Below are 23,850 nucleotides of genomic sequence, written 5' to 3' on the forward strand. Positions count from 1 at the left end.
TCACGTCCACGCTGTCGCGGCATGCTACCAGCGTTAAAGACTGCGATGGAGCTCCGTATGCCACGGCAAACTGGCTGACACTGACGGCGGCGGTGCACAAATGCTGCGCAGCTAGCGCCATTCGACGGCCAACACCGCGGTTCCTGGTGTGTCCGCTGTGCCGTGCGTGTGATCATTGCTTGTACAGCCCTCTCGCAGTGTCCGGAGCAAGTATGGTGGGTCTGACACACCGGTGTCAATGTGTTCTTTTTTCCATTTCCAGGAGTGTAGAATTGGTGATAAATTATCGAAAACATCAAGAATATTAAAATATCAGAGAACCTTATGTAGAAGACTAAAGTGAAATGACTACAAAAATCTAATTATAGGAAAAGCAGTAGCTACACTTAAAATCACTAAACTCGTTCGGTAGGTTCTTGAGTTTGGGACCTTTACCAGGTAGGATTACTAGATGAGGCAGAGAAGATCCAAAACAGAGCACCGCGTTTTCTTTACGGGTTTGCTTAGTAAGCGCAAAAACGCCAAGGAAATGTTCACCCAACTTCAGTGGCAGTTGGTGCAAGAGAGGTATTGTCCAGTAAAGACTAGGTTGTAACCTCCCCACACGAAATTATTAAATAAATTAAATATGAATAATGAATGTGATTCTAATTTAGTGTAACCTCTCTACAGAAATTCATTCAAATTTTACCTCCACACAAAATTTGTTTCCCATTTAATGTAAGCTCGAAACAGAAAAATTCCTAAACCCCGAAATAAAAAAAATAAATTCAGTAACCTGGTAAATTTTAGGACGACAGCAGTGCTGCGTCATGGCCCTGTAAGATGATTCTGAATAAAAAAGCAAAAAAAATTCTTACCTCAATAAAAACGGCGAATATATCTGCTCTTACCTAAAAAATTTTCGGCACAGCTCTGTGCAATGCTGGCCTATACATTTGTGATTTATGAAAGGAAGCAAACTGATTTTTCTTTTGCAACAATCGGAATGATCATGGATTGGAGAAATTAGTGAATTCTTTAAATTGAATTGAATGCTTGTTAAAAAAAAACAATTACTTTATATTACAAAAATTATTATTAGGGCATTTTTAAAACATTTGGATGACAGTTCACATACATTACTAGATGTGCGCGAGGCGTCTTTTTTACCTTATACAATAATACTCAGGCTCCAGACTCCCGACCAGAGCAGACTGCAGACAACCGCAGACTAGCGACTAGCAACAACTTACTGCTACAGTTACACAGTTCGTACTCAGTCAACACTGCTCTCTGGTCAGCGATTCTCCTATACCTTGCACATCGCAGGCAGTGCATACCTCTTACATAACCCTCCGCTGCGGGGGGGGGGGGGGGGGGGGCAAAAATTTGGCAGCGATGGTGAGTCAATTGGACTTGCCATGAGCAACAAATTTTTTCTAAAATCTACTTAATTAACTAAGTTGACAGTCACAGAATATATACATATATACAAGTGCAGAACATGAAATGAAATATAGTGCAAATGCACTGAGTACAGAACATATCAAGCAATGACAAAATGTATACGCAATGAGTACAAAACATATTACCAAATGACATAAAGTGCACATGCACTATAGTACAGAACATATCAAGCAATGACAAAATGTATATGCAATGAGTACAAATCATATTAACAAATTACATAAAGTGCACACGCACTGTAGTACAGAACATATCAAGCAATGACAAAATGTATACGCAATGAGTACAAATCATATTAACAAATGACATAAAGTGCACACGCACTGTATATATATATTTTTTTACCATTTTACAAGAACTAGGATAGGAAAGGGAAGGATTGCATCATGGTTGTAGCACAGTAGGTTGCACGTAGCTGCACTGAAAGTCCATATCTTTCTACAGAAGCACAACACCAAGTGAGACAATCTGAAGTTCTCTTCCCTGAAGTATTAATCAGTGTAGCCAACACACTGAAATGTCGTATTAATATTCAATGTTATCATTTTGGTAGTACATTAGGTACACCAAACAGTGGGACCATAATAACATCTCCATCGTTCATGGTGGTGGACAGCATGTCGTGTCAACACCACGTTCTTGTAAGGTACACCAACGTAGAATTAGTGCAAAAACCAAATATAGTGCTCCATGATCATGAGGGTAGACAGCACAAACGGATATTGCAGTAATTTCTGGTAATTAGGTCAGAAGGTGAAGGACATTAAGTCGTATGTTAGTCATCATTGAGAATTACACTAGTTTATCAACTGATTTGAGTAATTGGTGGCACTCATCGCCTAGTTACTGAACATTTCTGTACTATGTATGAAGTTTAAAGAATAATGTCCATAAGTCATCTGATTACAGTGAACATAGGCACTCATTGACCAGTTACAAACCATCAGAAGTCATCATTCAAAACAGGAGCTAATGAGTGTAGCATCAAGCTACTGGTATTTCATTGGCCAGTTACTAAACATATAGCAAGTATTGAATATTACAAAACATTTTTCATCATTCAAGTGACATACGACATATTTAAAATAATTATTGGCACTCATTGGCCAGTTACAAATCATTAGAAGTCATCATTCAAAATGAGAGTTAATTATTAGCATAGCATTTATAGAGTATAGAATTATTGGCACAGCATAGCATAGCATGTAAGCATTATTACAAAATATCATTCACTATTACTCAGAACTCATCATTCAAGTGACATATGACATATTTAAAATGTAACACACTGTAACTATTACTCAAGGTCTGTGATTAGAAAACATCATTCAGTATTACTCAGAACTCTCTTAAACTGGTAGCATTATTTGGGACTGTTAAAACATTTTTTTTGTGCTAGCAATGCATTGTGTTGGGATCGATAATTAATTGCTGGGGCATAACAATATTTGCTTTTGACTTATTGCTGCAAATGAGGATAGGTAACGTCATTCGTCATGAGTCAGCTGTAGCAAGGTTATGAAACAAGTAGAGTATATGTGATCACATTCATGAATGACACACACAAATGTGTAAAAAAGTGCAAGTACTAGAACAGGTTTAATGACTAACTGCTTATAGCACATTAATTGCATGAATAGCTTCTCCTGGAAAAAATACAAAATGGATTATTAAGCTGAAAGAAGAACTGCGTATTATGCTGATAAGTAGTGAACTTCGAATTAACAGGTAATGAAACGTGTACTCAATATGTATGTACTCTAGCTGTCCTTTCCAAAACATTCAGTCATTATACCATGCGACATAAAACATACTGTCAAAACGAACTGCAACAAATACTTAAATAACTACATAGCATTTCTTAACTAACAGTAAATATATAAACTTCATCATTATTCTCATCTGCAAAGAAAAACTTAAAAGTGGTGCGTTAAGTGGCCATATAAAATTCATCACTATCATCACCTGCAAAGAAAAACTTCATTATTCATATTAGCATATTCTTCATCACTATTCATCATCATTCATTGTCATTTGCAAAAAGACACTTCATTATTCATATTACCATTTACTTCATACAACTATTCATAGTATAGAGTTTCTTATTTCTAGCATATTTCATCACTAAAACTAAGATGTGTAGTTCTGTCTGACAGCCTGCATCAATCGCCTCGTATTCTGAAAGAAAAATAATTACTTAAGACTGCTATCATACGATGAGTATAGTATATTCTTGTTAGTGTTTGTTAATTCTGACCCATTTACTCTTCGTGACGAGGCATTGCATCTTCTTTCGTTCATTCCGAAGGTGAAATTCCCATTTCATAGTAATCCACTGTGGTTTGTTTAATTTATTTCTTTAACACGTCATTGCTTTCTGAAAATGATGAAAATGGATTAATATCTTGCATTTAAATCATATACCCATTAAATAAAAACTGGTTTCTAGTGATATAATTAAGCATACAGCATAGCATGACAGAAAACGTATTATGTCAAAAACATAGACAGTGTTCAGGTGCAAAAATGTACACAGAATATCATAATGTAGTAGCAAAAAAAAATGTAAAGTAATCACGATGTTGAGATATCATAAGGCAAAATGTCAAAGTCAACTGGTGTTTGTTACATCTTAAACATTTCATAGTGCATACAAACAAAACAGGAAAACAATCATATATACACAAAAAATGGAAAATGTGCACGGTCTGATATATAACGACAAGAAAAGCGACCTGCTAACCTTACCTTGCCGGGCACTTGCCAAGAAAAAATATGACAATCATCAGTAAGTAATCACATAGATATAATTGCATAAGTGGTCATAAAATGTGTAAGTTTATCTGGACAAATGTGCACGGTCTGATGTGTAACGACAAGAAAAGCGACCTGCTAACCTTACCTTGCTGGGCACTTGCCAAGAAAAAATATGATAATCATCAGTAAGTAGTCACATAAATATAATTGCATCATTGGTCATATAAAAATCAGAAAATAGCATTACAGTGTGATAAATCATAAAGTATGTTCATTCAATAAAGGGTTTAATATTGGAGACATGGTGATTGCCTTTACTTTTTCTGGTTCTCAGAGTTTCGACGTGTACTACATTGGGGTGAGGAATGCTGCGAATTCGATATGGACATGCATATAGAAGCTCAAATTTACTACATCTACTCTTTCCTCTGTTAGATAAATAATGTGTGCGTACTAATATCTTCTGTCCAATGTGAAAGTCACGACGTGTACAAACCTGTTTTTGCTGTCTTCTCCGGCGCTCTGCGGCACGTTTGATGTTGTTCAGTGCAATGTCAATTATTTCATGGTGTCGTAGTCGACGAGATGTAGGAAAGGTTACTAATTCTTTAATTTTGTTAGGTGGTTCAACATTTTTCAGTATAACAGACGGAGATAGCATAGTAGATTCATTTGGTATGGAATTAATTACATCCTGGAATGAGAGTATGAGTGTGTCCCAATCAATACGTTTTTTTTATGGCAGTATATTCTACATAGTTTACCAATTTCTTTCATTAGTCGTTCACAAGGTTTCGAAGAAGCATGGTACCTGGATATATAGATCGGAGAAATGTTTCTAGCTCGTAACATACGTGTTCATATATCAGATCGAAACTGTGGTCCATTGTCGGAAATTACTTTCAATACATGCCCTACATGAAATAAAAAATGTTTTACAAATGCATTCGAAATAGTTTTAGCAGTAGCTTTGCGTAACGGAGTGAAGGTAACAAATTTCGAAGTGAGTTCAACAGCGACAAAGATGTAGCAAAAACCTCTACTAGTTCTGGGAATCGGACCAAAAATATCTACAGCGGCCGTGTGTCTCAATTTAACAGGTACAATGGGATGTAACGGAGGAATATGTGAAGTCGTATCTGACTTAGCTTTCTGGCAGATTTTACATGACGCTAAAACTCGTCGAATACGTTTCTCCATGTTGGTAAAATAACAGTTCTGTCTCAGTATAAGAAAACATTTTCTGGCTCCGTAATGTGCGTAACTTAAATGAGTATACCAAATTAATTTGTTAACAAGCTCGTCAGGAATGCATAATAACCAATTGTTGCTATCAGGGTGAGAGCGGCGAAACGGAATATTATTCCATATAGTGTAATGGTTTCTAATGGTAACATTATTCCTATCTTGCCAAAGGTGTTTAATTTCTTTCTACACGTTGTCTTTACTCTGCTCTTGCGCTATGTCTCGTAATGACGACGAAATGAAATTTTCAAATGCAACTGGTTGAATGTACATGACGCTGAAATTTGCTTTGCAGAAGTTCGTTGTGATGTCTTGCTGATTGTTGCTGAGAGAACGGGATAGTGCGTCTGCTACAATATTTTGTGTGCCGGGAATGTGAACAATTGTAAAATTAAATTCCTGTAGATAAAGTTTCCATCTGCTTAGTCTGTCGTGTGTAAATTTTGCGGAAAGTAAAAACTGTATAGCTCTATGATCTGTGTAAACGGTAGTGTATCTTCCATAAAGAAAATGCCGAAATCTCGTAAATGCCCATACAACACATAATGTTTCAAGTTCTGCGGCAGAATAATTGCGTTCAGCAGGTGACAGAATGCGACTCGCAAAGGCGATGTTTTTAATTACTGTAGAACCATCTTCTTCAATTTCCTGAAAAATGTGTACGCCTAAAGCGGTGTTAGAACTGTCGGTGGCAATGGAAAAATTTCTAGTAAGATCTGGTTGTGATAAAAGTGGTGCATTCAACAAAGCTTCTTTCAGGTTCACAAATTCAGAAAGTGCTTGGCTTTCCCAGGACCAAATAGCGTTTCTACCCGTCAATTGACATAATGTAGGGGTGTCTAAAGCAGAGTAATGAATAAATTTACGGAAAAAGTTAATTAAACCCAATAAGCTGCGTAGGTGTTTCTTCGTCGTAGGAACAGTAATGTCACGTAAAGCTTGAAGTTTTTCCGGGTCAGGCGCAATGCCTTCTGCTGAAATTACATGTCCAAGAAATATTATAGAAGTTTTCCCAAAGTGCGATTTACTGAGATTAACTGTGAGTCCTTGTGCACGAAAAGTTCGTAACAGTTGTTCAAGAATCAGATTGTGTTCAGACCAGTTAGCTTCTGTAATAAGAATGTTGTCTACGTACGTTGTGATTCTGTCTTTAAGTTCTGTCGGAAGTATAGTATCCAAACCGCGAATAAATGCTGCTGAAGAAATAGTTAAACCGAACGGTAATTTACAAAATTGATAACAGTCACCAAAACAGAGAAAAACCGTGTACTTTCTGCAGTCCGTATGGAGTTGAATTTGCCAAAATCCAGATTTCAAATCTAATGTGGAATAAATAGCAGTACCATGAAATTTCTGTAGAAGTTCTTCTAGTGTTTGAGGGCGATCTGTTTCATTAATAATAATGTCATTGATGTGACGTGAATCAAGTACGAGGCGAAGTGAACCATCCTTTTTCTTAACAATATGGAGCGGGTTTATGTACGGAGTAACTGCCGGTTCAATAATACCTTGGTCAAGCATAACTTGCAATTCTTTCTTAACTTGTTCTCTGTGAATATATGGAATGGGATAATGTTTGGCTTTAAATGTGTCGTGCTGTTTTAACTTGAAATTCATACATAAAACCGGACATAGTACCATGGACGTTGTCAAAAACTGGAGCTTGCTGTAAAAGAATTTTGCGTAGTTGCGTGCGTTCGTCGTCTGTATTTGCACTGCTCTGTTTAACTTTATCAGAAATCATCTGTATAACGTCATAGTCGGCTTCGTCTGGAGTATTATAGTTGTGTACGCACGTATCTGTGATCAATGTGGAATGACAGTCTATGTTACGTGATGCGGAAATGGCCTCTGTACGATTAATTGTTTGATTTTCTGCAGATAAAGAGTGCTGAAATTCCAATGCCAATTGTACATTCTCATCCTTTACCATTAAATAGGAGTTTTGAAAGTCAATAATTGCGTCGTGTTGTACCAGAAAATACTTACCTAAAATAACGTCTGTTGTCAATAAGGGAACAATCCAAAAATTTGAGTGAAATGTATGACCTGCAATACAAAATGATAAATGTGTCTGTAATTTTACATCTACTCCTTTACCAGATACTGCTCCTTTTACTTTTGGTTTGCTTAGTGGTAACGTGTTACATTCGTTGAAAGTTTCTTCATTTATGACTGACATAGGTAATCCAGAATAGATTACAGCTTAAAATTTGGATGATCCAATCTTTACTTCAATGACAGGGTGTGAAATGGTTTTTTAAATAACTGGTCTTTCCTGCAAAAGAGTGTCTCGGATGTCGTCAAAAGTAATAACATTTTCGTGAACAAGATTCTGCGTGTCAAAATTATTGCTTGCGTTACTGGAAGATGCAACCTGTACTGTATCCAGTCAAATTCTATCTGACGTGCTATTATTTGCGGGAAGATGCTGTGGCATTTCGACTATTTGAACTGTTCTGTTATTTCGTCCTGACGTATTATGTTCGGGATGATATCTACTGTCTGGTTCATTCATGATAATCTGTTGTTGCGGATGATTTTGCTGCGGGTAAGACCGACTGTTATTAAACGTACGCTGAAAATTGTGCTCATTACTTTTACGTCTGCCGTGATAGTCATTTCTATACGGTGCATTGCGATATGAATTGAAATGGTGTGATTTCCTTGTTGCTGTGCGTTGCTATTTGGTGGAGCCGACGCTGTACGCGTAGGCGGCGAAACATTAAAGTTTGGTTGACCTTGCACATGACATTGTTGGTTAGGTATGCTAACCGGCTGGTTTTGATGCTGTTGCGGAGAAAAACCTGTATTGTTACCAAAATGTGTTTGCGACTGCTGAAAATTTTGTACATACTGATGATTAAAATTTTGTCTGATATTAAAATTACGCTGGTAGTTCTTGTCATTTCGGGAGCGTATAATGATAAATGTCACTTTCAGATAAAACTTGTCATATCATATTTTCTTTACACATTCCTAATACTAGATAGATCGATAGTTGAAGAGCTGTTTTGATAGATATAAAGGATAGTAGAAGAGAAGGCAGCAGTGCAGAAAACTAAAGATGAAATAGCACTACTACAGCTCGGGACCCTGTGCACGCTACGGCACATATTCATCGAAGCGTAATGAATCCCCTGAGGTCAATTATGCGCTGCAAATAAATTTTAGTTTCTGTGTTACAGGCAATGCCGGTGAAAATTCAAAAGCAAATTGTCGTATCCAGTCGAAAGCGTGTACCTGTGCTCTGTTATTTTTAAATACCTTAAATTTTCTCACGGATAAAAATAGCTTATAATCAACGTTATCGTCTCTGAATGTGTCAACAGGTTCAGGATTGCATGAGAATCTGTTTGTCTGTGTCTCTTCGGATTCTAAGTCGCGTGGTCTCTGTAAATTACTTAAGTTATACTGGCTGTGTGAGTGTGACAAATGTTTGGAACGTGGCGTATGCTGTGACGTGTTAGTGACTGAAACATTTTTCATTTCTGTCACTTTAACACGTTCGTCAATTTGGCTGATCTGTTGTTCAAATTTCTTATCGACTTCCGTATCCAGAGTGCGTGAAACTTCTGCTGACATTAATTTAAACTCGTCGCGTATCTGTGTTGCGTTTTCTGAACATTGTTCAGTGACTGCATTAATTTCATCTCTAAGTAATTTCGTTGTGGCTACACGTGTACTACTTAATTCTTGTACAACAGATCTAATTTCTTCACTACTGTTCCTAGCACAAGCCTCAATTTCGTCACGTAATTGTTCTTTAGTATCAAGACGTTGCACGGTAACGGCTGTAATCTGTTCACTAAGTTGTTTGTTCTGTTCGTTAAGGCTGTCGTGTTTTTCATTCGACTGTTTGGAATTGTTATCTAGTTTTTCATTAAGTTATTTGTAATTGTTGTCTTGTTCTTTCTTATACTGTTTGAGATTTTCATTAAGTTGTTTGTAATCGTTTTTTAGTTTTTCATTTCACTGTTTGACATCTTCATTCATTTGTAGCAATAATGCCACAACTTGATCCCAGCCAAAATTAGCTGCTCTATTCTCTGTACTGTGTGATGGTGTATCTGCATGTGTCACGTTTTGTGTAACCATTTGGTTATTCTGTGATTCTTGAAAAGGCTTGCCAATCGGACGTGCACTGTTGGTCACTACACCGGAATCAAATAAATCTGACGTATTCTGACTACACTGTTCATTTTCGTTAGAAATAATTATCTGTTCACTGTGTAAATTTTGCAAATCAGGTGTGTTAAACTGGGCAGCGTTCATTGTAACAGAACGTGCCGCGTCATCAATTGTCGTTAAATTGACAGAGGACACAATTGAATTTGTTTGCTCCTCATTAGCATTAAAATCATTACTAGTGGTCGGTACGCACTGATTGTCTGTAAATGGAGGATTATCGCTATTACACTAAGTGTCGCAAGTATTATCGGTCAAATTATTCGAATCGGCTATTTCACTCATTGCACATCGCGATGTACTGTTAACAGTTTTTCGCGGCATTTTTCACAAATCAAAATTAAGCACAGAAATGAAACAAAGACAAAGCAAAAATGGAACAAACAAGTACAACAAAGAGCAATAAATTGCCGATGATCTGTGAAATAAAGAGTGACAAATTAGTAAATGCGTTGCGCCAGATGCAAACTACGTTTAAGTAAATAAGAGCAGATATATGACTACTTCTCAGAAATTCACAAAGAAATACGATCCTGGCCGGTTGTCGCCAAGTGTAACCTCCCCACACGAAATTATTAAATAAATTAAATATGAATAATGAATGTGATTCTAATTTAGTGTAACCTCTCTACAGAAATTCATTCACATTCGAAACAGAAAAATTCCTAAACCCCGAAATAAAAAAATAAATTCAGTAACCTGGTACATTTTAGGACGACAGCAGTGCTGCGTCATGGCCCTGTAAGATGATTCTGAATAAAAAAGCAAAAAAAATTCTTACCTCAATAAAAACGGCGAATATATCTGCTCTTACCTAAAAAATTTTCGGCACAGCTCTGTGCAATGCTGGCCTATACATTTGTGATTTATGAAAGGAAGCAAACTGATTTTTCTTTTGCAACAATCGGAATGATCATGGATTGGAGAAATTAGTGAATTCTTTAAACTGAAATGAATGCTTGTAAAAAAATTACTTTATATTACAAAAATTATTATTAGGGCATTTTTAAAACATTTGGATGACAGAATGAGATTTTCACTCTGCAGCGGAGTGTGCGCTGATATGAAACTTCCTGGCAGATTAAAACTGTGTGCCCGAGACTCGAACTCGGGACCTTTGCCTTTCGCGGGCAAGTGCTCTACCATCTGAGCTACCGAAGCACGACTCACGCCCGGTCCTCACAGCTTTACTTCTGCCAGTACCTCGTCTCCTACCTTCCAAACTTAACAGAAGCTCTCCTGCGAACCTTGCAGGACTAGCACTCTGGAAACATCCCCCAGGCTGTGGCTAAACCATGTCTCCGCAGTATCCTTTCTTTCAGGAGTGCTAGTCCAGTCCTGCAAGGTTCGCAGGAGAGCTTCTGTTAAGTTTGGAAGGTAGGAGACGAGGTACTGGCAGAAGTAAAGCTGTGAGGACCGGGCGTGAGTCGTGCTTCGGTAGCTCAGATGGTAGAGCACTTGCCCGCGAAAGGAAAAGGTCCCGAGTTCGAGTCTCGGTCGGGCACACAGTTTTAATCTGCCAGGAAGTTTCATTTGGATGACAGTTCACATACATTACTAGATGTGCGCGAGGCGTCTTTTTTACCTTATACAATAATACTCAGGCTCCAGACTCCCGACCAGAGCAGACTGCAGACAACCGCAGACTAGCGACTAGCAACAACTTACTGCTACAGTTACACAGTTCGTACTCAGTCAACACTGCTCTCTGGTCAGCGATTCTCTTATACCTTGCATATTGCAGGCAGCGCATACCTCTTACAAGGTTTACCGGCGAAATGACCATTATGCGAATGTAACACATCTGACTGCTTATATGAAGGCTAACTGATACCCGTTCTTCACATGCACATCCGCAGCTGGAACAAGAAACTGAAGCAGTAAGGGAAGAATTGTCCCACGACGCACGCCGTCGCGCAAATTGCGGTGCACTTTTATCAAAACTGGAATGGATGCCTCTGGTCCGATGAGACTTTGTGCATCTACCTACGGAAGAAGAAAATGAAGCGAGAACAACGGCAGGACCCGGGATATGTTTTTGTGGAGTTACCTAGTACCGTTAGTGCATGGAGAATGCCCTCAAGGCCATGATGGTTTCAAAAGCTCTGACATAATGTTCACACGTACGTCACGATTGCCTACCCCAGAAATATGTGGTTTATGAGCTATGTACAGGCATTGCTACATAGGTAGAAGGTAGGCCGAAGAACACGAACTACGCCGCGTATCGCTTCTGCGGACAGAAATTTCTCGGATCTAAAGCCAGTGGAATATCTGTGGAATCAACTCGATCGGTGTTGAGCGAATCTTCATTCGCATCCTTGTAACGTAGCTCAGATTCTCCCCCAATAAACTTTTTCCAGTCATAGATCCTAGGTATGCTAGATCATAAATCTAACCACGCACCGCACACAGGCTGACCGTTTTGGGTCCTGTAGTTGCATTGTTGACAAAAAAAAAGGTTGCAATCAATAACGGATTTCAGGGAACCACGCATCATTCAGCTACGGCACTCATTAAATCTAGGCTAATATACATTTTAACTAAAGACACTGAAATGTATCGAAAACTACACATCAGATCAAAAAAAGTTATAATTCCAGTTTGTTTCTTTCGGAGGGGGGGGGGGGGGGCAGCCAATGATACCACACTCAACTTCCCACTCCACCCCGTGCGTGGATGGCGGGGGAAAATCTGAAATCTTCAATGGGAACCTCCTGGTTTTTATTGCAGATTACGATTCTACGGCAAAATCTTCATACGTTTTGTCTGAAACATTGTCTTCGTTTCGCCACAGTTGGCGCTGTAGTCGGAAGGCTAGAAATGGGTACACAATCGTGATTTACGACATGCTACTCAATGGCCCTTGAATATCCAATAGGACTATGCTGCGAGGGTAGGACAGGCCAGTGTTTCATAACTTCTAATTAGAAACCCCACTCGCAACGTCGTATTCCTCCGACTCGACGCGCCACTGTGAGGTTGGCTCGAGGCGAAATAAGTGTTCCAACATATTACCGCCAACTTCAGTACAGTTCGTGATTCACTTTTCAAGTGACTCTACACAGGACAAAGCATATTTGCGGGAATGTCAGCACAGGCGTTTCTGATGAGTTCGACCGCGTCTTCACGGCCTGTTGGCACTTGATGGTACACCTTCTCTTTCAAATATCCCCACAGAAAGAAATCTGGCGACGTCAACTCCGGCCACCCAGAGGCCTAATTAATAGGGCCACCTCTGCCGATTCACTCTTTAAACACGGTCTAATACGTCCCGTGCTTTAACTGCGTAATGCGCTGGGGAACCGTCATGCTGAAACCATGTATTTTGTCGAACGTCCAGCGCAACATTGTGTAGTAGTAACACTAGTTCGTGCTCCATATTTGCGTCCATATAGTTCAACGTGCAGTCGATAAAATGCGGACCAATGAATTTGTTTTCCATGATGGTACACCATATGTTAACAGACCAAGGACATGCCGTACCTAGTGGGAATTATTGCATTAAACCAGTAATGCATGTTACACCAGTCAACGCTACCATGGTTTGTGAATATAAATTCATCGCAAAATAGTACCTCAACAAAGAAAGTGGGGGTCGTTAGCATTTGTTGATGTGCCCGTTCATGAAACACTACCCGGTTACGGAAATCGGCGCCATGAAGTTCTTGATGCAGTGACACGTGGATGTTAAGTCCCATAGTGCTTAGAGCCATTTGAACCATTTACCTTCGCAACATTGTAAAAGAACGGACGAGAGCAAGATTTCTCTGGAAAACGCTCGGCATACAAGGCAACAGCAGCCTCAACATTTCTCCTACATTTTCCGTAAGTCAGCCTCATTTTAGTTGTTTCTTCGGTAGTTGCAACTAGTTGCAACATTCATCATCCATTTGCACGTCTATTCTCCAAATAATAGGTAGGTGTGCAAGACAAGCAACAAGCACAGCGTGAGTAAGTATTGCAATGTTTAGACCCGCTATCTGTTCCACTTGTGCTCAATACGTGAACTTCGGTCGCAGTGCGCTGCCTGTTATGATACGTCGTAGTTCGCTACACGGCCATGGTGGCATGTCGGGTAGTCCCTTTCCGATATGCCGCAGGAATACAACGTGGGGTCAAACGTGGCATTGGATATTCAATGGCCATTCTAAATTACGATTGTGTACCCTTTTCTATTCCTCTGATTACAAGCTGCCCCCGCACGCCATCCACGCACGGTGTGGGGTGGGGAGCTGGACGTCGTAGTACTATATCCTCCTCCGAGACAAACAAATTGGAATTATAACTATTTTCTTTATACAATGTGTAGTTTGCGAGTTATTTCAATGTCCTCAGTTAAAATGAACACCATGTGTAATATACGAGGGCCTTTCAGAAAGTAACCTCCGGTTGATTTAAAAAAATACACCAAGTTAAATAAAAATATTTTAATATATACATCTTACAACTACATCTTTGCACTATTTTTCTACATAGTCTCCATAGCGATTGAGGCACTTATCGTATCTCTTCACAAGCTTTGAAATTCCTTCTGCATAAAAATCACCCGCTTGTGCCTGGAGCCAGCCTGTGACCGCATCTTTGAGCTCTTCGTCGTCATCAAACCGCTGTGACCCGAGCCATTTCTTCAAATGCATGAAGAGGTGATAATCACTTGGCGCCAGGTCTGGGCTGTAAGGTGGATGGTTGATAACGTCCCACTTGAAGGACTCAAGAAGGGCCGTTGTTCTGCGAGCAGAGTGAGGACGGGCGTTATCGTGCAAAAAAACGATACGGGAAGTCAGCATACCACGGCGTTTGTTCTGTATAGCCCGTCGTAACTTTTTTATTGTTTCACAGTACACGTCTTGATTAATGGTCGTACCACGTTCCATGAATTCAACCAACAACACCCCTTTGGCATCCCAAAACACCGTTGCCATCAGTTTTCTGGCAGAAAAATCTTGCGAGGCTTTTCTTGGTTTGGTAGGCGAATTTGAATGTGCCCACATCTTTGATTGTTCTTTTGTCTCAGGGTTCACGTAATTAATCCAGGTTTCGTCACCGGTCACGATTCTGTTTAACAATGGTTCTCCTTCGTCCTCATAACGTGACAGAAAGTCTAATGCAGAGGCCATTCTTTGAGTTTTGTGGTGGTCGGTAAGAATTTTGGGCACCCATCGTGCACAGAACTTACGGTAACCCAATCTTGCTGTCACTATCTCGTACAAGAGAGTCTTAGAAATCTGTGGAAAACCAGTAGACAACTCCGACATTGAGAAACGTCGATTTTCACGAACTTTTGCATCAACTGTCTGAACGAGTTCGTCAGTCACCAATGATGGTCTACCACTCCTCTCTTCATCATGAACGTTTTCTCGTCCACTTTAAACGTACCCATTCACGGACAACTCCTTCACTCATAACTCTTGGTCCGTACACGGCACAAAGCTCACGATGAATAGCTGCTGCAGAATATCCTTTGGCTGTAAAAAACCTTATGACAGCACGCACTTCACAGTTGGCGGGGTTTTCTATTGCAGCACACATTTCAAACTGCCACAAAAACTAAACTAGCGCAGGTACGACGTTCACTCGACCACGGCTTGATGCCGACTGACCTGTTGAGTGCGTGAACGCACAGATGGCGTCGCTACTCCCCCCACAACCCGCACTGTGACCAATCGGAGGTTACTTTCTGAACCGCCCTCGTATATTAGCAAATATCTCAAAAAGTTTTTGTCCGATTTACACTACTGGCCATTAAAATTGCTACATCACGAATATGACGTGCTACAGACACGAAATTTAATCGACAGGAAGAAGATGCTGTGATATGCAAATGACTAGCATTTCAGAGCATTCACACAAGGTTGGCGCCGGTGGCGACACCTACAACGTGCTGACATGAGGAAAGTTTCCAACCGATTTCTCATACACAAACAGCAGTTGACCGGCGTTGCCTGGTGAAACGTTGTTGTGATGCCTCGTGTAAGGAGCAGAAATGCGTACCATCACGTTTCCGACTTTGATAAGGGTGGGATTGTAGCCTATCGCGATTGCGGTTTATCATATCGCGACATTGCTGCTCGCGTTGGTCGAGATCCAATGACTGTTAGCAGAATATGGAATCGGTGGGTTCAGGACGGTAATACGGAACGCCGTGCTGGCTCCCAACGGCCTCGTATCACTAGCAGTCGAGATGACAGACATCTTATCCGCATGGCTGTTACGGATCGTACAGCCACGTCTCGAACCCTGAGTCATCAGGTGGGGACGTTTGCAAGACAACAACCATCTGCACGAACAGTTCGACGACGTTTGCATCACCATGGACTATCAGCTTGGAGACCATGGCTGCAGTTACCTTTGACGCTGCATCACAGACAGGAGCGCCTGCGATGGTGTACTCAACGACGAACCTCGGTGCACGAATGGCAAAACGTCATTTTTTCGGACGAATCCAGGTTCTTTTTACAGCATCATGATGGTCGCATCCGTGTTTGGCGACATCGCGGTGAACGCACATTGGAAGTGTGTATTAGTCATCGCCATACTGGCGTATCACCCGGCGTGATGGCATGGGGTGCCATTGGTTACACGTCTCGGTCACCTCTTGTTCGCATTGACGGCACTTTGAACAGTGGACGTTACATTTCAGATGTGTTACGACCCGTGGCTCTACCATTTACTCGATCCCTGCGAAACCCTTCATTTCAGCAGGATAATGCACGACGGCGTGTTGCAGGTCCTGTACGGGCCTTTCTGGATACAGAAAATGTTCGACTGCTGCCCTGGCCAGCACATTCTCCAGATCTCTCACCTACTGAAAACGTCTGGTCAATGGTGGCCGAGTAACTGGCTCGTCACAATACGCCAGTGACTACTCTTGATGAACTGTGGTATCGTGTTGAAGCTGCATCGGCAGCTGTGCCTGTACACGCCATCCAAGCTCTGTTTGACTCAATGCCCAGGCGTATCAAGGCCGTTATTACGGCCAGAGGTACCGATATCTCAGGATCTATGCACCCAAATTGCGTGAAAATGTAATCACATGTCAGTTCTAGTATAATATATTTGTCCAATGAATACCCATTTATCATTTGCATTTCTTCTTGGTGTAGCAATTTTAATGGCCAGCAATGTATTTGAAATGTTTTCGCGATACTGTAATAAACATATGGGCAGACATAGGACAATCGTCCCACCGACACTTCAGATTGAAGATAGCGGTACGGTAAACCAATGTGGACAGCTGCGCCGAGAAGTCCTTACGTCGTAAAGTCAGCTCCAGCACGCCAGTGGGGAACGACAGAGAAGAGACGGCTGTGAGAAGAGGTCAGCCAATCGCAAGCTGACCGACCTCCCTCCAGGACGACAGCAGCGGCTCCTAGGTGAAGAGGACATAAGTGCCGCTTCCGACTGGTGGCAGCCCTCTTCGATAGCAGCTTCAACGTTAGCGACTTCGTTATCCGACGCATCGTAGCCTCTTTCATTAGCAATTTCTACGTAGCACTATGAAGAAGACTGATTATTTTGTATGTCGCCCTTTGCTTGCTGCATGTTTATCAAAGTTAAGTATTTGTACTTGTCTTGTTATAATAAAACTCTTTAATATGAGTTCTTTGATTGTTTGTACAGCGAACCGAGTAATCAGGATTCCTAGACACAACAGTCCTAACAGCCTGCTGCACATCCTCGTCCGACAGGATTCGTCGACCCTTCAAGGCCTTTTGTAAGGGACAGAAGGTGTGATAATAGCTTGCGGAAAGATCAGTACTATAGGACGGGTGCTCGAGTGTCTCCCACATGGGTTGGCGTAACTTCTGCGTTACATTTGCGAAACTGGAATGTGCGCTACCATGAAGCAGCACCACCTCTTGGCGCACGGTTCGATAACGGTGGTTTTCGCAGTGAAGCTGCCCCGTACACATTTTTCTTCCTCCAATGAACGTCTACCGGCAGCCAAGAAAAGAATAACAGCACGTTGGTCCTGTTTTGACGCATTTGGTAATAACGTCATTCATGTTTCCGGATTTACCATGCGCACGTTAGAAAGAAACGAACGGCTCTGTAATTACTTGCCTTCATGTCGATGCTTAAATACCCGCTTCGCAGTCACGATTCGTAGCATGTTCACTACAGCAACGACCTAGAATGTAAATTCTTGTAAAGCTCGCATATAATCGAATAATGTGCAGGTTATCTGTTTAGACCGACTGCGAGAAAGAAAATACTGTGCTGTCTTGTACTTGTGAAAATGTGCGTTATTATTTCCTGTCTCGCAGTCTGCTTATACAGCGTATTTAAACAGACAAATTGCTTATCCAATATATATTGTTTCTCCAAGTGAATAATTTTAACCAAAAATTGTATACACAACAATGTGCTGTCTTGTTTCCTTCCTCGAAGTCTGTTTTAACAGAAAAGCTATATCTCAGAAAAGTTCTATTTATGGCTTATCGGCTTACGATTAGACTAGTGCTACGCAACCTGAATCGTTCGAAGTTTTAACTTTGCAGATCAAAACCACGTAAAATAACGTCATTGACGCTACTATCCATACCCCGTACGCGAAGAACCTAACTGATTGAACCATGCACCATGAACCTAGGTTTCGATTGCAGTAACAATAAACAACGCTTACGGTCTGACATTCAAATTCTTTGGAATCAGTTCATGGTCAGACTTTTTAGCAGGGTCGCTTGTATGCCGCCCTTCTGCAAACTTGTGGTTCAAAAAACCAGTGTATACTTTTACCATACATTACCCAAAAACGAAAAATGTTGTATGTTGAAATTCGGCAATCTGTGTACCAAAAATTTAAAGGAAGCCCTTAAAAGCATTAAAAACTAAAACAAATTCTATATTAATTATTATAATTCCGAATTACATACCTTCAAAGGGGGCACAGTCACATTGGGAAGTTGAAATTTGCGTCCTAACAATTCCCAGGGATACCCCAGATTATGACATATATTCGATCCCCATACATATTTAGCAGTTGCGAAGAATTGCCAGATTCGTTAGCGTCAAATAAAGTTGCTTGCGATTTATGTGTTAATGCCCGTAGCCTTTTAAATAAAAGACTTCATTACACATAGGAAGGGAAGGTCAGCTTCCCTTACGTCCTAGTTCTTCTGACCTAACCTCATTAGACTTATTTGTAGAGGCAAGATACAGAGGGCATTAGCGGCCGTGTTGTGGAAAATTGTGAAACCATACGATATACTTCCACCGGACAGAAGTACATCCGAGATACATTGGGATGGTAGCCGTGGTGAAACAAAATTTAACCGCTTTCTTGTCAGTATTCTCATTGCCTTGCTTGTGTAGGTAAGAAGACATGATAGTATAGTAACTGACTGTAAAGAAGTTAACGTTTGTTAGAGGCTTTATTTATTATTAGTGTTCGTACGAAAGTTTCTTATGTTGCATGACAGAACGGGAGTATTACAATACAATGCAGACAGCGCCTTCGTCGCTGCAGAGACCATAAGCCGACCACTACTACAGTCACAGCGAATTAAATAAAAAAATGTTATTCACTAATGTAATAAAGCATTATTTATCTACCGACTCAATCCTGAAGTATTAATGGTTTATAAATGTGCAGACGAAGACAGAGAATCAGTTTTACTGGAAAATTAAATTGAATTTATCAGATTAGCAAATTATCTTTCAAGTTCGAGTTACACGAAAGCGTAATACTTAGACCTGAGATAATTTATAACTTGCAGCAAAAAGTCACCGATATGAGGATCATCTTTGGTTTATGGGCTATATTCTGCGATTTTACTAGAACTGAAGAGTGCCGCTTTCTCCAACTTACTCTTGAGAAACGAACCTCCTTGTTGAATTTAAAGTGGATTTAACTGAACGTAATTAAAATTTTAGCTGCCTGTTACGCCCTTATTTTGCGAGCACAGACTGATAGATTCACTGAGAGGAAGCCGTGAATACCGAAGCTTCATTCATCGGATTCAGGAGACTGCTACAACACAGATTGATGTACATACCAGGTTGAACATGTCACCTAGGAAAGTTTCATGTGGTACGCTGCTACATCCTGTTCTTGTGTGTTCTTCATGACTTATGTTTGACACTTCCTTGCTTTTACTGGCTGAAACTTTCTTTTTTTTCCTATTGAGAATCAACACTACCTCCACTAGCGAGTAAACTCCACCACTTAGTGGTATTAACAATCCTCCATATAGACGGAAATCATAGCCCCCAAAGGAATTAAGATTTAAAACCATTTGCATCACGAAATCTCTCTGTGCACCGGTCTCGCATCTCGCTGACTCATGTAGCGACAAACTTACCTAATGTGCTGAAGGAAGGAACATATATCTGAATGACGTGTATAAGATACATATAAGTAGCCAAGTCTACTACAAAAAGGCAACATTATGACTATGGAAAGATTGGCCTTGGATTACGGAACCATGAGGAGGAAGGCATGCGAAAACAGTAACAATTTTGAATAAATCTGTACTGAGAAACGCAATGGGGCTTCTAATCACAGTGTAAGCATACACATGTCCGAATGCTAAAGGGGCACAACGCGTGATCACGTGTTACTGAAAACGCAAGTCTCGTGAACACTGTACAATGATTATAATTAGAAAAAACATTTAAAACTTTGAAAATTGGTATAAGGAAATATAAAGAACGAGCAAGGGAAACAAGAACGTCCATTTGGGCCAAAACACGTGTCGAGATACCGATTGGTCGCTACACACGCTAAGATTCGCGAAAACTAACCAACGTAAATTCTGCAGCATTAGTACATCCAGAATGTTTTCTCTGTGTTAACGAATAACGCAAATAATAGGAATCATCAAAAGCTGAAAATTGGTATAAGGAAATATAAAGAACGAGCAAGGGAAACAAGAACGTCCATTTGGGCCAAGACACGTGTCGAGATACCGATTGGTCGCTACACACGCTAAGATTCGCGAAAACTAATCAACGTAAATTCTGCAGCATTAGTACATCCAGAATGTTTTCTCTGTGTTAACGAATAACGCAAATAATAGGAATCATCAAAAGCCTTTCGCCCAAAATGTAAAAGAATAATGGAGATCTTGTTACTCACTGCATGCAGTACAACTCATCAGGAGATGATCTTTCTCGCAGTCAATCGCAAGTTCCGACGCACACCAAAGTTATTCCTGCGTTTCCGCGCAGCCGGAAGTCGTCGATACATACTCTGACCAATCTAACAAAGACGCACGTGTTTCTGGTGCCCAAAGATTTTCCTGTACTGATGCCCAAAGATTTTCCTACCTTACGAATATCGAAACTGAGTTGTTATTTTTGCTTCAGCAGCTATTTCGTCTTCTGAAGGCTGACGAAATACTTTATGCGAGATGAATGTTAGTGTGCTCAATGTTTGTTGCTGTACACACAGGAAACACAGCCAACTTTTATGTTCTATTATAAGTGATAGAAAATGGTTTCTGACATGTATATAAACAGAGATTTTCCGGATCAATGTGCAAATAACACATCTCCTACTTCTGAATGCGAGGAAAGTGATTTGAAGACTTCCCCGTGCCTTTTAATCAGGCACTGTATATAAAGCTACACCAGATGCTAGTATCATGTTGTTCTGGCAACTGTTTAGTGTTTTCTGTCTCCAGGTATTTGTGGTAAGGTTTTATAGGTTTTATGGGACAAAGCCGCTCAGGTCATCGGTCCCTAAGCTTACCCACTGCTTAATCCTTAATCTATAACTTAAACTAACTTACGCTAAGGACAACACACCCATGCCGACGGGGGGGGGGGGGGGGGGGCTACCCCGCGCCGCCTGTCTCCAGGTAATATTAATACTACTGATATTCATTTAGATACAACTACGATACAGCGTATCTAATTTCAGTGTAACGTAGCGGATATATTGCAGTATTAGGCAAGACGGAAGGAAATTTGGCAACGATAATCAAGGACCTCGGATATTCCACGAATTATTTCGGACTCGTCACCGGTGCGGCGCCTCTGGCGGAAATTGTGTGAACTAAATAGTTTGTTGGACCACAATTGTGTAAAACAAGACTATTATTTCGGTTGGCGGAGAGACCTTATAATGTGTTCTGTTGCGTACTTTTCTCGGGATTTGTAGGGATTTCAGAAGTGGTGATTAGGCTGGGACCTAAGAGAACAACATAAATTGCTATGAGCCAAACGAGGCCCAACGATGTTTACAATCATGTGTGTAACGCAAATTTGACGCTTCTTTCTGAATACGAACGACTTCTGAGGTGGTGATTTGGTTGGAACTTAACAGCACTGCTTAAATTAAGTTACACTTTCACGCTATATGACATTGTGATGATATATATTTCATTATGTCGCCACGTGTCCTCCTACTGCAACCTCATGATGATGTTTAACGAAAGCAATTCTGACACTGGTTTCACCATCGTATGTATTTACTCAACTTCACCAGCCACCAACTGATAATCCAATTTTTCGCATACTTTCCCTCGAGAATCATAAATAGTGTAAGTTACGGCAAGTTTTATGGTTTTTTGAGGTAGATATACTTCTTGTCCACATTTCAGTAACGTGGACGTCCAACAGCTGAGAAATCCGAAGCTGCCCAGATATTTACTTATTTCAACATTCTATTAGTCCATCTCCTCTTCCCTCCTCTTCCAGTCCCCCTCTTCCTCCCCCTTCTGCCAGTCCATTTCTTCCTACCCCCTCTCTTTGTCCATCTCCTCATCCCCTCTCTCTCCATCTCCTCCTCCCCCTCTCTAACCACCGCTACTGGCTCATCTGTATGTCCTCATCCCACGTCTCAGCATCCATTTCTTCCTACCTCCCCAACCGCATGTAACAGCCATTGTGGTCCGTCCGTATACTACCTGTGACGCATTTCAATACTACCGGCACACACGACGGTTCTGCAGAAAATTTCATTTCTCATGTGATTTCCTGCGTAATTCACAATAAGGAGAACCATTTTTTCACCTCTACCCCTATGGGAAGTAGGCGTTCTCACCCCCCCAGACAGTAAGTGGTACCAAGTATGGTTGAAATTGATCCATTGGGTTAGGAGAAGAGATTGAACGTACATACATATACAAATTTTTATACTGTACAGGTTGTCTATCCTAACAGTCGTCAGGCGCATTTTCTCCGGTGTTTCAGCAGATGTTTGCAGTTTTGCAGTTTCATTTTTGCATTGTGTAGCTGGAGTCAGTTCAAACAATTAGCGCTCGGCACGTCTTTCATACGACGCCCAGCGGCAACAGAAAGCGTCAGTTTGTTTTCCGAATCAAACAAAATGATTTGTAAAGCTAAATTTACGAGCCCATTCGACAGAGCGGTCCCAGATTAGTCTAAGGCAATATTCGTTTTATCAGTGTTTATTGAGAGGGACAGTCAGACACCAAGAATAATTAGCACTCCAGCAACGACGGCACGCTACTGAAGCGCTGCTGAATTCTTGCTCATTCTTCATGTTTTACTGTCCCTGTGAATACATACCGCTAAAACGAATAAAACGAATATCGCGCTAGGCTCATCTGGAAGCGCTTTATCTAATGGAAGCGTAAAGTTCCGATTTAAAAATGATTTTGTTTATTATGGGAAACAAACCGACGCTTTCTGCTGTCACTGGGCATCGCATTAAAGACGTGACGAGCGCTAGTTGTGTGAACTGACTCCAGTTACACAATGCAGTGATGAAGAGATCGTTGATTTGGTCAACAGAATTCATCCAGATTAGTCTGACATAGAGTCTGATTAATCTCATGAAGAAGATGAAGTCTTGATGCAAAAATAAAGTGCATCAGAACGCGACATTGTTCTTCTTGCTTCAATTAGAGAAAGAAACGAGTTCTGGGGGCACACACATGAATAAGGATAAGTGTGTTAAAACCAACATGGGTCATACATACGTGTTAGATGGGATGGCGGGGAATTACGGCGCGAGCGCCTGGTCCGACAAATGAACAATCAGAAAGGTTCATCAGTTTATGGATTTTTGCACTTGCTGCTGCATGGTTAGAATACACAGAGACATAATGAAATTTGGTATTTCGAAGAAACATACACTGCTACACTATCACTTCTGTCTTTGTACTGCAGAAAATTTAATACATTTTCAAGTCTGCCGATGGAGCAACAGCTAAACTCTGAACATGAAGATTTTTCCCAACAAACAAAAAGACCGAAGAAGACCAAGGTATTCTGTTCCACTACCATCAGTGGAGG

The sequence above is a fragment of the Schistocerca nitens genome, chromosome 2 (genome assembly GCF_023898315.1).
Source record: "Schistocerca nitens isolate TAMUIC-IGC-003100 chromosome 2, iqSchNite1.1, whole genome shotgun sequence".
NCBI classification, from domain to species: domain Eukaryota; kingdom Metazoa; phylum Arthropoda; class Insecta; order Orthoptera; family Acrididae; genus Schistocerca; species Schistocerca nitens.